Consider the following 14,912-nt stretch of genomic DNA (forward strand, 5'->3'; position numbering starts at 1 on the left):
TCCAAGATGTTGAGCACAAGTTAAAACCGAGCAGAGATAAAACGCATTCATCCATCCACCTGTTGTAAAACTACAAATCCCATGACACTAGGCCTGATCCAGCATTAGTTGACGTTTGGGAGCATTTCTAAAAAAAAAAGTTGGTGGGATGATGTAGCCCAACTCGGTCTTTATTCTGACAATGTTTAAAGGAAGCTCTGTTGCTGTACAGTTTGCTAAAATGCGCTAGACTGGCAGAAGCCGTTTCCCCAGTGGTTTTGTGGTTCTAGCAATGACCTTGACTGGGGTAAAAATGCACACTTGCCAAGCTCTGCTTTTGCCTATATCAAAACTGCCTATATAGAACCACAAAATTATCTAGAAAATAACTGGTTGCTACCCTTAACCTAGCTTATCAAGAAGTGCATAAACCATGTTTCAGTATGAGCAATAATTTACCTCTTAAAATTAGAACTGTGTTAGTTTTAAGGTTCCAGTCACAATATGAAATATGTTGTTGTTGTTTTCTATGATTACAGTCTTTTACCCTCCCTGTATTAATATATTTAGAGGGTTTTTCCAAGCATTGTCTGACTCCGTTTATTTTTCAATTCCTAACGCCCTATTGGGCAATTTTTATTAGGTCTCTCCCCTGTAAAAAAAACACCCAACTCTGCTCTTCACTTCCCATCTGACGTCAACAGGGATGTCGCAAGGTCCAATTAAATGCTTCTCATAGTTTAAATGACTTGGAGCTTATGTGCATGCTCTGTGCCAGTAAGGGGAAAAAAAGGAGTGGAGAGCGAGAGGCTCTCTAAAAAAATAATCAACCTAACGGAGGATTTAGGGAGACGGGGAGGGCTTACATGAAGGAGGTGGTGGGAGATAATCTCTTCCCCTTGAAACATTTTATGTCTGTCGCTAGCGCACTGTGTGTACTTATGATAGATGTACATTTTGCACAGAATTGACCTTAGGCACCCCGGAGTTCACGGTTGCATAAGTCATATATGCCGGGGCTCCAACTAGCCCAGGGCACAAAAGTGCCTATTTCTCTGAATGGGTGTTCCAAGCAGTCTTTTAAGCTGAAATGGTGCACATATTATTATTATTATTATTATTATCGCCATTTATATAGCGCCAACAGATTCCGTAGCGCTTTACAATATTATTAGAGTGGGGATTTAACTATAAATAGGACAATTACAAGAAAACTTACAGAAACTCATACCACCATGGCCACTTCTAAAAGCAGAAGGGGTCATGGTGGATGTAGTAACCCTTTAATATTGAAAATGTATAGAGCTTAGGTGAGGCAAGATAGGTGCTAGCCTACTTAATTTAACCTCAAATACTCATCTGATGATGTACTATGTTATTTATCATGCTCCATAAAACATCATAGGATAATTAAAAACGGATAACAGATTACATACAAAGTTATCCCGTAAACTATGAATTATGCTGAATTCACAAAAGGTTGACAACCCTGACATTTTACAATATGTCTACAAGTTATATTTAGCATACTGTAGTTATAAAGTAAGCGGTCCATTTTTGTTGTGTTACTTCTTTTTGTCGTCTTTGTTGTGTTACATGTAGAATTGCAGGGGACCAAACAATAAATAAAAAAAAACTATATACTAGAGAAAAACTGCAAGTTTCTTACAACCAAATGTTGGGGTTTTTAAAATATGTGATAATAATGCACCTGGTACCCAAGTGACCAGACTGAATTTAGCGGTCCCTGTAGGAAAAGTGATAGGTTTGGTTGGAAATATTTTGACATCAATGTTTTCTCTTCTATACTTGTACATGTATAGAAATGAAACAGATGATTTTAATAACTGACTCACCCGTGTTCTGGAATCTTCCAAAGTTGCCAACTCTAGAGGGCTAGAGTTTTCCATCCCTTCTTTGGAATCCGGGATGTAATATTCAAAAAATATACTGAATTGTACATGGGAAACGGCATATTTCATATAAATAAACCGAATATGCCTTTGCAGGAAAAAAAAAAAAAAAAGCTTAAAGAGTACTTCATTCCAAAATGAAATATATTAATTAAGTCAGTTTTATTTTATTTTAATAATTCTTATTGTCCAATGTAACATTTCTACATGAAATGTTATATTGATCATAGTCCGTAATGTGGCCTTTTTGTTTTTCATAAATAATTAACTTTAATTATATGTTTGACTATAGCAGGTTCTGTTTAACCCCTTAAGGAAAAATGGCTAAATTTTTCCATCATGCTGGCCTTATACTTCCAAAGCTGTGTCCTTAAGGGGCTTACTGAAATTGTGCCATGATAAAAGAGGTGCACCGCGCACTGCCTCTTCAAGTTGACATACCATTTGTAAGTTCGAAACAGAATAAGCTACCCCATAAGTTAACAAAGGGCAGTAACACTACAACTCATATGCTCTTCTACTGTCAACTTCCATTCTCCTTGGTTTCTTGGTAACTAAGGGAGTTTGAGCCCCAGGCAGTTTGTGGGCGAAACATTCTGTTTCTTCCTTGGGGTCACACAGGATATCATATGTGAATTGTGTTGGATCTGGCTTGTGTTCGCACACAGTGCACAGTTTGGCATTCTACACCATGCCTTATTTCAACTCATCATAGCATCATATTTAATCACTTGTCACATAGTAATAAAAGACATTACAAAATAATATTTGTAATTATGTTATAAAAAGGATGCGTGGGTTTGTGAAATCTTTATACCATGAGTCAGTAACTGGATTACAAAAACAAACCCTGTTCTTTCTAATTTTTAACATTTTATAGCTTTTGTTTGCTAAGGTTATGACTTATTAGTTAACCTACACGACTAATATGAAGCTATAGGTTGACAGCGGTTGACATGCACTATGTAATATTAACTTGGCCATTTAATATCTACACTCAACAGTGTTGTGGAGTGAGTTGCAAACTTGGGTAAAAATGTATAACTTCAAGGGGAAATAAAGCCTCTAGCTTTGTTCTTTTTGGAATAAATTTGAGAAATAAGTGTTCATCTCATCACAATTCAATTTATTTAATTATTAAAGTATGGGGTCATAACATTTAAAGGGCCAATGTTTTGCTGCCTCGCATGACATATTTTTATATTTCTTCCTTTCATTTACTGAGCTATTAAACCTTACAAAAAAACAAAAACATTTATTTAAAGTAAAGTCAAAATAACACCTTCTTTGACTTCTACGGTTTTACATATTAAGAGATAATTCCTGGCTGGCTGGACGTGCTCTGTAGGAGCTCCTGCCACAAGAGCCACAAATCTGCCAACTACTCGGGCTGTAATGGCACAATCCTCCTACAAAGGAGCCCACAATATGGGGGTCACCCACTGGAACCCGGTGAGACCAAACCCGACGACCGGGAAGACCGGACGCCAAAATGGCAGCATGGGGCCTACCTTGGGAGGTGGCGAGGGAAGACGGCCGCTTCCCCGCCGCGTGCAAACAGCCGCAAGCGACAATGACGCTCACCACCCCCCCCTATGGACCGGTGGGGGAGATCCCGGTCCCCGCCTGGAGGAGAAGCACCGACTCCATACCCCACGACCAAGCCTGCGACCCTGCCAAACAAGGTGGGAGTTGGGGCCTCCAAAATTGCGGACAACGATGCACTCAAACAGCCACAGCACTCACTCAAAATGGCGGCTGCCTGCAGGGGACAGGCACAAGGACGCCAAGCTGGCACACGGCTACTGAGCGACGACCTGCCAGCCCGCATCGACCAACTGTTTGAAGACTTTTGGATAAGGCTGCAGGAGAAGCTGAAACTCGGAGCTGGACGAGAACCGGCACCACAACTATTTGCCTCCTCTCATGTGAGCAACGCCTCTATGGCGCCGAGACCAGGCCGGATTGGGCCCTGTCAGACCCTGCGGAGCAGGGGAGCAAGGGGAAGCCTTAAGGCCCCAGACACCTTCGCCTACCCAATGCGTGATACGCCGACGAAAGACGACCCACGCCACATGATCTCCCTCCCAAGATCGGGTAAACGCTTACCCCGAAGACATCTGACAAAGTCCTCACAGGCACCTGCGGCAGAAACCCCATCTAGGCGGCGAACCATACACCGCACACCCCACAAGCTCAGGACACCACGAGAGGCACGACCCCCTGCAACAACTCTACCTGAGCAGAGCACTCCAAGGGGTACCACCTCACCGCCTCACCTACGCCGGACGCAGGCAAACCACAACCGGAGTCATACACTGCCAGGTTCCACCTCCTACCCCCGGAGGAGATCAGATCCGGCACCGACACGTCCCCAGGTCAGTGAATCGAAAATACCAGCACACACACAAGCATGGGGGCACCTAACCCAGCGACAAAGCCCATCCTTTGCTGCCCAGAAGCCTCTCGACACGAGCCTGCTGAACGCCCCCGGAATACACCAGCCGCACCGACTACCACAGCCCCAACAAGGCATCGGTTGACCTCCAGGGGGAATAGGACTCAAAACCAGGCACAGTACCCTCGGTCACACAGCCCTCTGTGCCCCATTTGAACTCTCACATATGTGTACTGGACTAATCTTAACTGCTAGGGCTACCTTAGTGTTTATTAGAGCCACTCAAGTTCTTATCGAAATCTAGCATAACTTGTAACCACTCTCTCAAAGCTCAGGATGAAGCCATAAGCAGCATATGTTCACCCTGCTGTGTGTTAGTCACAGCCCATTACTAACAAACATATCTCTTGTATGCAGCATGCTCCTTGTTAATAAGCCTGTTTTACATGTGTACACCAGTTGTCTAACCCTACCATTACTGTTATATGCACCTCATAACTTGCCTAGCCTGTACTTAACGGTATGTTTAAGTTTGAATATAAAAACATGATTCAATTAAGCGACTCCCAAAACTGAATCAAATACACCAGTATGCTGGTAAAAGTACCATTACACTGGACACAGCGTCTTAATTTTATTCTATGAGCAGAAAGTGTAAGCCACGTTATTTTAGTTTAATTTATGTTATGAAAATGCTTAAGCAACGACAAGCGACACTGTAAACCGCATAACCCAACCTTATAAAAATGTGCAAGATCAACCCTGTACCTCTGTTTATATGTTTTATAATGCGCTGGAGGATTGCCGTTGGGGTACCTCACAAGCGATTGTACTAAGCTTATGCACTACAAAAATAAAGAATTAAAAAAAAAAGAGATAATTCCTTAGCAGGTCTTAAAATTAGGGAAATTTAACCTCAGATGAACAACAACACATTACATAGTACACCTCATCATGATTTATTTAGCAAAAATAAAGCCAAAATGGAGTAGCTATGATTGGGTGGAAAAAATGAAGTACACCCTTACTACTTCCATAGAAATTAGGAGGCTAAGTAGCAGATAGGTGCTGCTAATCAAATGCCCTTGATTAATTGATCATCAGCAAGTATGACCCCCTCTACAAAAGCTGAAGTTTTAGCAGTTTGCTGGTCTGGAGCATTCAGGTGTGTGTTAACACAATGCCAGGGAGGTAAGACATCAGCAATGATCTTAAAGAAGCAATTGTTGCTGCCCATCAAACTTAGAAGGATTATAAGGCCATTTCCAAACAATTTATAGTTCATCATTCTACAATGAGAAAAATTATTCAAAAGTGGAAAAAAAACATCAATACCATTGCCAATCTCCCCAGGAGTGGACGTCCCAGCAAATTTACTCCAAGGTCAGACTGTGCAGAGAAATTGTAAAAAAAAAAACAAGATTTATATCTCAGACTCGACAGGTTTCAGTTAGCATTAGCATGCTAAATGTTAAAGTTCATGACAGTTCAATTAGCAAAATACTGAACAAGTATGGTATGTTTGGAGGGTCTGCCAGGAGAAAGCCTTTTCTTAGGTTCACAAAGTTGCATTTGAACAAACCACAAGACTTCTGGAACAATGCCCTTTGGACAGACAAGACCAAAGTGGAGATGTTTTGTGCACAGTGTCCCGTGTGGCGAAAACCAAACGCAGCATATCAGCACAAACACCTCATATCAACTGTCAAGCAGGGGTCATGCAACAGGACAATGATCCCAAGCACATCAGCAAATTTACAACAGAATGGCTAAAAAGGAAAGATGTTGCAATGGCCCAGTCAAAGTCCAGACCTCAAATGCTGTGGTGGGACCTTAAGAGAGCTGTGCATAAACAAGTGCCAGCAAACCTCATAAGATATACTTGGTTTTTCACACTTGGCTTCTCCATTTTGGCTTTATGTTTGTTAAATAAATCATGACACGGTGTAATATATCATGTGTTGTTGTTCATCTCAGGCTGTATTACCTAATTTTAAAACCTGCTAAGGTACAAATGTATGTTATTATGCCCTGATATGTAAAACCATAGAATTCAAATAGGGTGTACTTTCTTTTTCCAATGACTATGAAGATGAAATGATCAAATACACAGTGAAATAATACATTCACGAGGCTTAGGGTATTTGGATTTTCATGGGTTACATTTTCTAGGTGGCTGAAATATGCAATCTAAAATTGACTTTTTTGGGTGAAGTCTGCTGCTCTTAAAGTAAATGGGACTGGGCTTGGCAATGCAAGAATAGCTTGTGTAATGGTAGTAAATTGGAAAGCGAATATCGAACTTTAGACAAAAATCATTGATTTGGAAAACCTATCCAAATCCATGATGTTCGTTTGGCTATTTTAACCTTAATTGTGCAAATACACTATCAATACTTTCTTGTCTAGTGCATAAAGCCATGTTTGTCTGTTGCCAGTAAAAAATCTACTGAAATGTGCACTAATTTTCCATATCGGTTATTATGCGTTCCAGCTGTGTCTTCAAAGTCAGTTGAAAAATGATGTTTCTTATCCATATTTACAAGTAGCAAAGAGTAATTTCACTTTGATCTAACAATGTCACATGACTTGCAGCATTGCATTTAGTTTTTTTGTAAAATATATATATATGTACTGTCTAATGTCTTCTAACTGGGTGTGCTGAAAGCATATGGTGCGCTAATGAGTGTTTTGTCAGATAAGAGCAGTTTATAGGGCTATGGATGGTAACGTTATCTCCATTGTACGCCATTAAAGGGACACTATAGCCACCAGAACAACTACAGCTTAAAGAACTGGTCCTGGTGTCTATAGCATGTCCTTATCATTGTACCTGGAATTTACATCAATGTTATTGTTGGAAACGTGCTTATTACACTGCCACCATCCAGAAGAAGCTTCTCAACATTAAATGGATGCTATAGTTACCAGAACCAGTGGTTATGGTGTATATAGCCTGTCCCTGCAGCATTTTCAATGTAAACACTGCCTTTTAAGAGAAAAGGCAGTGTTTACATTGCTGCCTAGTAACACCTCTAGTGGCAGTCACTCAGACAGCCACTGGAGGTGCTTCATATTTCAGTGCTGCATTGTCTCCATAGAGATGCATTGATTCATTGCATCTCTACGAGGAAATGCTGATTGGCGCAGCACGGCCTTTTGTTTTATTTTTTCCCAAAGCTTTCCTATGGGAAAGCATTGGATTGGTTGAGAAAATTGCATTGTTGGGCTGTGGTATGGTGTAGACTGGAAACATTCCTTTGGACTTTTGTATGGTGTGGACTAGAAGCACTCTGTTGGGGTGTGGTGTGAGCTAGCAGTCCTCCATTTTGTTGTAGTATGATGTGGATACGAAGCAGGCCGTCTGGCTGAGTATTTCAAGAAGTACCCCTTACATCCTAGCAAAATGTTAAATACTCTTTTAGAATACATTCACCTTAATGTATCTGGTCATATTGTTCCATATTTACACTACACATTACACTTCATCTCATATCTCACCTTATATGTTCTTTATCTATTTTTAAGTTTTTACTTAGTTGATTAGCTACTTTTACTCTAGCAGTTTGCAAATGAGCATCGTATGTGCTAATCCTTTCTGTCCCACATTTAGCATATATGCTGAGGGCATCTGAATTCCTATGAACACCTCTCTTAAACACTTGCTGACTCTCTGCAAATCTTTCATCAACCACCCCTCCCATCATCTCTTTATTTACATTTCTTAAGATAATACGGTGTAAGAGTTTCTTCACTGGGAAATCAGCAGGTTTCTGACTTCTTTAATCTTGAATAAACACTCAGGGCGGAGAAGGAAGGATTTTGGTGGGACTGACCTTTATTAAAGCAGAGAATCGAAACGTATTATTCATTTTTACAAAGAAAGATTTCACTTAACATCCCGACCCCTTTGCAAAAACAAAAGTGTGTTTTTCCAGCTATAAATTAATAGCCGACGACCCACTGAGAAGACCCAGAAGGTTGAAATAACTGTCTGTGGATCAGCATTTAGTACTGTTCAATACTAAAACATGCTTTGGAAAATAATTATTTTTTTTTAAATAGCATGGCACTAAGTGGACACACTGCAAAGAAGAGATTAACAAGTACAACTCCCCTTTGGAAATGACAATTCCAAAATGACTGTCTTCTTGGGTGCCTCAATATTTCGACATTCTTTTTTCTTTCCATGCTCCACTCCCTCTATATAGGCCTCTGTTAATGTACAATGAAAATCTCAGCTTTATTACTGAATTGTCATTACAAAAAAGAAGGGATGGAAAAATTGTCAAAAGGTGTTTCACATCCATATATCGATTTTTCAGCAGATATCACTGCATGGAATTTGTGAGTGAATGAATGAGTGTGCTTTCTTTAACTTCTGTATATAGGAAAATAACTCCTAATTTGTGTTAAATAGGTGTTTATTGAGTGCACAAAAAAAAAGTATTTACCCATGCAGAGGTGAGCAGTTTTACATTCGCTGAAATCAACCATTAACAACAATCCATCTTTAACCGCATATAAAGAGATGAAACTTTGAGACAGCATACAGGTATCAGATAGACAGAAGGTATCCTGCTTGATGCAACAGCGAATAGTTTAGACTATCTGACCAGGCGTAATTCACAAATACACTGTGCATCAGTGAGTTATAGGGAATCGCTCCTCCTCAGTTCATCTCCCAGTCGACTAGCGTCTGCACCCCTCTCCAACCCGCACTCTGGACTATATAACTCCTAATTTGTAACTTGTGCACTGGTAAGATTTCAGAATTAAAGGATTACTACAGCGTTAGGAATACAAATCTGGATTCCTAACGCTATACTGTCCTTTGCCCTACTCCTTTCTTGGTGTGTCCTTTCCCCATTGGCCACAAAAAATGTAAGGACCTAAATAAAGGTTTCACTTACTATTACCAGTGCAGAGGGCTCCTTGGCGCTGCTGACCTCTCCTCCCAAGGCAGTGTCATCGAGGAGCCATGGTCTTCTCCATGATGGTCCAATCCAATACTTCAATACTTCTTATAGAAGAGCATTGGGACCTACTGTGCGACAGATGCCACATGAGCATTTTAAATTCAATTAAGAGTCAATGCTTCTATGGGGCTTCTACATCACATGACCAAGTTTTATTTGGCATGTTCCCACAGAAGCCATTAGAGGAAGATGTAATCTCAAAATTGCAGGGTTAGGAGGACAGGGGACACTGCATCCAGACTACTTCATTGAAATGAAATGGCCTGAGTGACAGTAGTGTTCCTTAAGTGAATATTTTTGCTTGAAATGTATATCTAATCTTCTGTCAGATGTAATGTAAAATAGTTTATGTAACCCTATGCCAGGCAGAGGTAATTATGTGGGTGTTCTCTACTAAATTGTGAAATATACAGGAGTTACCTACTGAACGGTGAGCTGATATGAGATTAACACAGTAACAATGCAACTGAAGAGCTTTGGAGTGTTCCTTTAAATAATGTATTCACTAATTTAGACTCTTAAGCCCGCACCCCAACAATACTTCAGTAGATAACCTAGTATAGCAGTTTTAGAACTATAACCATGATAATGTTCTGTTAGTTACAATTTCAGATTGACCTATCTGACTTGTGCAATCTCTGCTACCTGCTTTGACTGTATGAATCCAATGGTCCGACCTAGGAGAATGCTATGGTTAATATCCTCACACCTTTTCTGGAATGCTGGCCGTGTCTTCATATTTCATTCTCCTTTTCAGGATTTTCTTCAACTGTTGAAAAAAACAGGCCAAATTCCTCTGTATTTTTCATTATTTTCGTCTCCACTGTTTCAAGCTTCTTGTTTCAATTTAATGTTCCTATGTTCTGCCCCTGATCTTCTCTTTCTTGCCCAGTTTAGCTCTGGCATTCATAAGAACTGGAACATTTTTAAATTTTTTGCTCCTGGTATTGTTTGCATAAGCTGTGCTTTTTTAGGCTGTAAATTAAAGGCATTCCATGTTTAAATAGATCATTAAATGAGTATTTTTCAAGTTTTAGAATTAAATGTTTCAAAATAGCCTTATGCAGTACAGGATAAGCCAAGTCTTCAAACAGTTTATATATAGCCTGTGCGCCGTGCATGTTTGGCATTCTTTTCTGTGATTACAGCTCTTCGTGACCCGTAGTATGATTAAATTAAAAGCATACAAGTGGGTCACAGACTCTGTAAGCCTCATTGACACATAGGAGATGTCATGTTAAACAACTCAACTTTTTATTTCTCTGAGATATATTAAGAAGGAGTTGATTTAAGATAGAACTATTAACAGCCCTTCCACAGCTATTGGAGTGAAAAAAGACAGATTAATTTGTTTTTCAGTTCATAGCAATGTACAATGAAATGTATACCATAAAATATGCACATACCTTCCTCTACAATCCCAATCGCCCCGTAATGCCAGCCAATCTTGTTGCCTTATGCTATTGGCATCACACTCCCATGTGATGCACAGGAGTCATTATTGCTCATCCTGTACAGTGCGGTACACAGGGCACATAGCAGGCTCCATCTTACATTGGAAAAAAGGTGCCCCAAAATGACAGCAGACAAATTATGTACCTTACCTAACAGTTAATTTATTTATTTATTAACAATTTATTTCTGTAAGAGTCATGGGAGTTGCATTTCCTAGTAATTGGAAGATGATTGCCCCTAATCTTACCTGAGAGCAAACATTTGGGGAATCTACCTTTTGGGCACCCCTGCCCTAGAGGGATTTATGTTAATGGTGGCATAATGCTGCTTTGTTATCTTGAATGCAGCAATATTACTACATCATCAATATAGCAATGTCATCATTCAAAACTGGTCTTTTTATCAGCTACATTTTAAATGTATATGGAATTGTCGGTAATATATTGAGATTCAGTAAACGAATGTTAAACTTATTAAAAGAGTTGGACCAAATTATCCATCCTGACTATTTAGATTCCAATCTGCAAGTTCGTTGCCAACTTGCTGTTTAGTGAATCAATCCCTTGGATAAAAATATAATATATAAGTGAGACCATGTGTCTAGATAAGAATGCATTTGTCTAAGTAAATATAATAGCCACTTCCTTATAATGGAAAATCTGAGCACATACAAAGCTCCAAAAGTCAATAACACTGCTGGCAACAAAGATTACATGTTTCTAAAGTATATATAAAGAATATATTGCTGTTTAGCTGTAAGATGAATATAGAACAAACAAAAGAACTCTTAATGTTATAGCGCACGAACGTTTAAATTAGTAGTATATTCGTAAACGTCGGCTTACCGGAACTGTGGAAAACAAATTACTGAGCCTGATGTATAACCAGGCAATTTGGATTTTGTGCCTTAAACTTTGAGCAGAGTTTCTCAATCTGTAACACATGCAATTTATTTAACTATAATGTGCTAGAGGGTATATACAAGTATGACTTTAATGTAGAACTAAATGTGAAAACAAAACCCAAATTAAAGTACATGGTCCCAAATTGGCTTATCCTATTTAAATTGAAGATGCTGTCAGAATCCATGTCCCTGCACAATCTTTTTTTATTGTCTTTGAACATCCCAGTTCCCTTTTATTTTATGTTTAGGAGTGTACTTCTTATGTGGCAAATTCACGAAAATATTTTGTTTTCAGAAAACAAAGGTTTATTAGTTTAAAGGACCACTATAGGCACCTAGACCACTTCAGCTCAATGAAGTGGTCTGGGTGCCAGGTCCATCTACGGTTAATCCTGCAGCTGTAAACAGCAGTTTCAGAGAAACTGCTATGTTTACATTAGGGTTAATACAGCCTCTAGTGACTGTCTCATTGACAGCCGCTCGAGGCGCTTCCGCGCTTCTCACTGTGAAAATCACAGTGAGAAGACGCTGCCGCACATAGGAAAGCATTAAGAAATGCTTTCCTATGGACTGATTGAATGCGCGCTTGGCTCTTGCCGCGCATGCGCATCTAGTGCTGATGTCGGAAGAGGGAGGAGAGTTCCCCAGCGCCGAGGGAGCCCGGCGCTGGAGAAAGGTAAGTGTTTAACCCCTTCCTCCCCCTTCAGCCCGGCGAGAGCGTGACCCTGAGGGTTAGGGGGAACCAAAGACCCTATAGTGCCAGGAAAACGAGTTTGTTTTCCTGGCACTATAGTGGTCCTTTAAGTTTACAATATTATATCCAATATATTATATGTTATATCCAAAAAGAGCTTCAAGCACTCACTGTATTCACATAAATATCAGTTTTATTGGATCCTAACGCAAGGAGCAACATTTCGATATTAACTTTCTTTGTCAAGCTGTTAGGTAAGTTCTTTGTCAAGCCGTTAGGTGTTATTGATTTTAAAAAAAAATCAGTTTGCACTGGTAATTTGGTGAGAAATGCTGGGGTTTCACAACTGCACTTTTTGACTAAAATTTGGGGATTTTTTCTTTGAACTTAGTTAACAACAAAACATTTAAGTCAAAACAGCCATAGTGGGAACAATCTGTAACCCAGCAACTTGACGATTTTAAAGGGACACTATAGTCACTAAAACAACTTTAGCTTAATGAAGCAGTTCTGGTGTATAGATAATGCCCCTGCAGTCTCACTGCTCAATTAATTGTCATTTAAAAGTTAAATCACTTTGTTTATGCAGCCCTAGTCACACCTCCCTGCATGTTACTTGCACAGCCTTCCTAAACACTTCCTGTAAAGAGTCATGTAATATTAACACTTCCTTTTTATTTAGAAAATCTGTTAATAGCTTCATAGACTCTGCATGAGCCTCTTGTATGTAATTAAAGTTAAATTTACATAGCAGGAAATACAAACTTTTAAAGTAAGTTACAAACCATTTTGTTTTCATGCAAGCTGTGTGTCAGTCACAGTCATAGCCAGAGGAAGTGTGGCTAGGGCTGCATAAACAAAATCAAAAGTGGTTTAACTCCTAAATAGCAGTGAAATGAACAGTGAAACTTCAGAGGCATGATCTATACACTAAAACAGCTTCATTAAGTTAAAGTTGTTTTGGTGACTATAGTGTCCCTTTAATGTTTTAATGATTTTCCGAGTCATTTTCCAACATATCATATTTCATTATATAGTGAATAATCACCTTATAGTCTGCTCAATTTCCAGTTATCACTTCTATAAGTTACAATTGAAGTGATATTTTTAGTCCACCTCAACACAAGCATGAAAAATCTTACTGATAAAATAATCTGTGATTTCAAAACATTTTGGTTTTAGGCTTTTGTCTGTTCTCAAAGATCTCATATTCTTTGTTTTTGTTGCACTAACTTGGCTCTCCCCAAGTTAAAAGGTTAATCCAAACATGGACCCCGTTCTCATTGTGCCTAGATGGGTATCATTTACATTTAACTGACGAGGCCCAGAAAAGGCTGAAACGTTTGTCCGCAGTTGCTGTATCTCTTGTGCAGAGAGAACTTGCCGGCATATCGGTTTTTTGACTGCCCTTACAGGTGGGATCTGTCTGATATGCTACTGAATATGTTCTCCCTGTAATGGCACAAGTGAGCAAAAACTATTTTGAGATCTGAGCGAGGATTTACCGAAGAGCAAACTACTGAGTTCTCATATTTGTTGTTTTTGTGGTTTCAGGTATACTAATAACCTGTCACAAAAGTGACTAACACTTTATATATAGGCTTGGCATGGGAAAGATTAAAATATAAGGCACAGTCCATAATGCAACTGTGGCTTTAATTTCCCATTTGAAGGCAAAATCTGTAGTATAGAATTGGTTAACTAAAACAGCCTGGGAGAGCTGGCTGGCAGGTAGGGATTAGTGCATTTAAAGAGACCCTATTACAGATTGTTTGACTCAACTTGCTGCTAAAGCTTACCTTACAGAATTGCGGTAAATAAAGAATGTGAGCTAAAAAGCTCTGAAGATTGGAAATAAAAGTAAAAAGGGCATCTAAATCCTTGCACGCCAATGTGTTTAGACTATTGTGTCTTTGAATCCTTTAATTCTAGTGGACAGTGGAATCTTATGATGGATATCAAGTATGAGAGACAGAAACAAGGACCATATGTGTTTGAAGGTTTCAAAGCAGGTAGAAAAATTGAAAAGCCAGAAAGGTATCCGTGTACTTGTCTCTCATTTCTTGCTATATTTTTGTTGTCATTAAATGTATTTTTTAGAAACAGGTTTTCAGTTGAGTAAGCCGTTTAATTGTGTAACATCATACAGTAGCAAGTAAAATCGTCAGTCTTTCTTACTTGTGTTTCACTGTATAGAAAGGCTTAATTCTATAATGATATTGGGGCTTAGGTGATTTCCTGCGAATTATAAGCAGAGTGCTTAATACTCTCTGGTAAACGAGCTGCAGGTGAAGGCAATCCCTCCATTAAAATAATATTTTTTTAATGCAATGTTGAATGTATAACGTGATATGTGTTGCTTTTTTGAATTATTCTCTAAACCTCGAGTTAGGTCAAATGACTCGAGGTGATAGTTTTCTCTGAAACATTAGAGAGTTAGCCAAGAGAGGCCTAGAAATGTCTGTTTGAAAAATACCACCACCTATGTAATCCTTTTTTACCCTAATTTAATGACACAGCTATAACCTATAATAAAATTTATAAATTCCTGGTTTCTATGCAACCTTTCCCTGATAATTTCGTTTTATAA

The 14,912-nt window shown here is 39.1% G+C and overlaps 1 protein-coding gene across 3 annotated transcripts in view; it reads left to right on the forward strand.

Moving 5' to 3' along the window:
- The window catches only part of CEMIP (cell migration inducing hyaluronidase 1), a 119,062-nt gene that overhangs the window by 75,817 nt on the left and 28,333 nt on the right, over positions 1-14,912 (forward strand). The gene's annotated exons all lie outside the window — the stretch shown is intronic.

This window comes from Pelobates fuscus, chromosome 3, assembly GCF_036172605.1.
Source record: "Pelobates fuscus isolate aPelFus1 chromosome 3, aPelFus1.pri, whole genome shotgun sequence".
In the NCBI taxonomy this organism is placed as follows: Eukaryota; Metazoa; Chordata; class Amphibia; order Anura; family Pelobatidae; genus Pelobates; species Pelobates fuscus.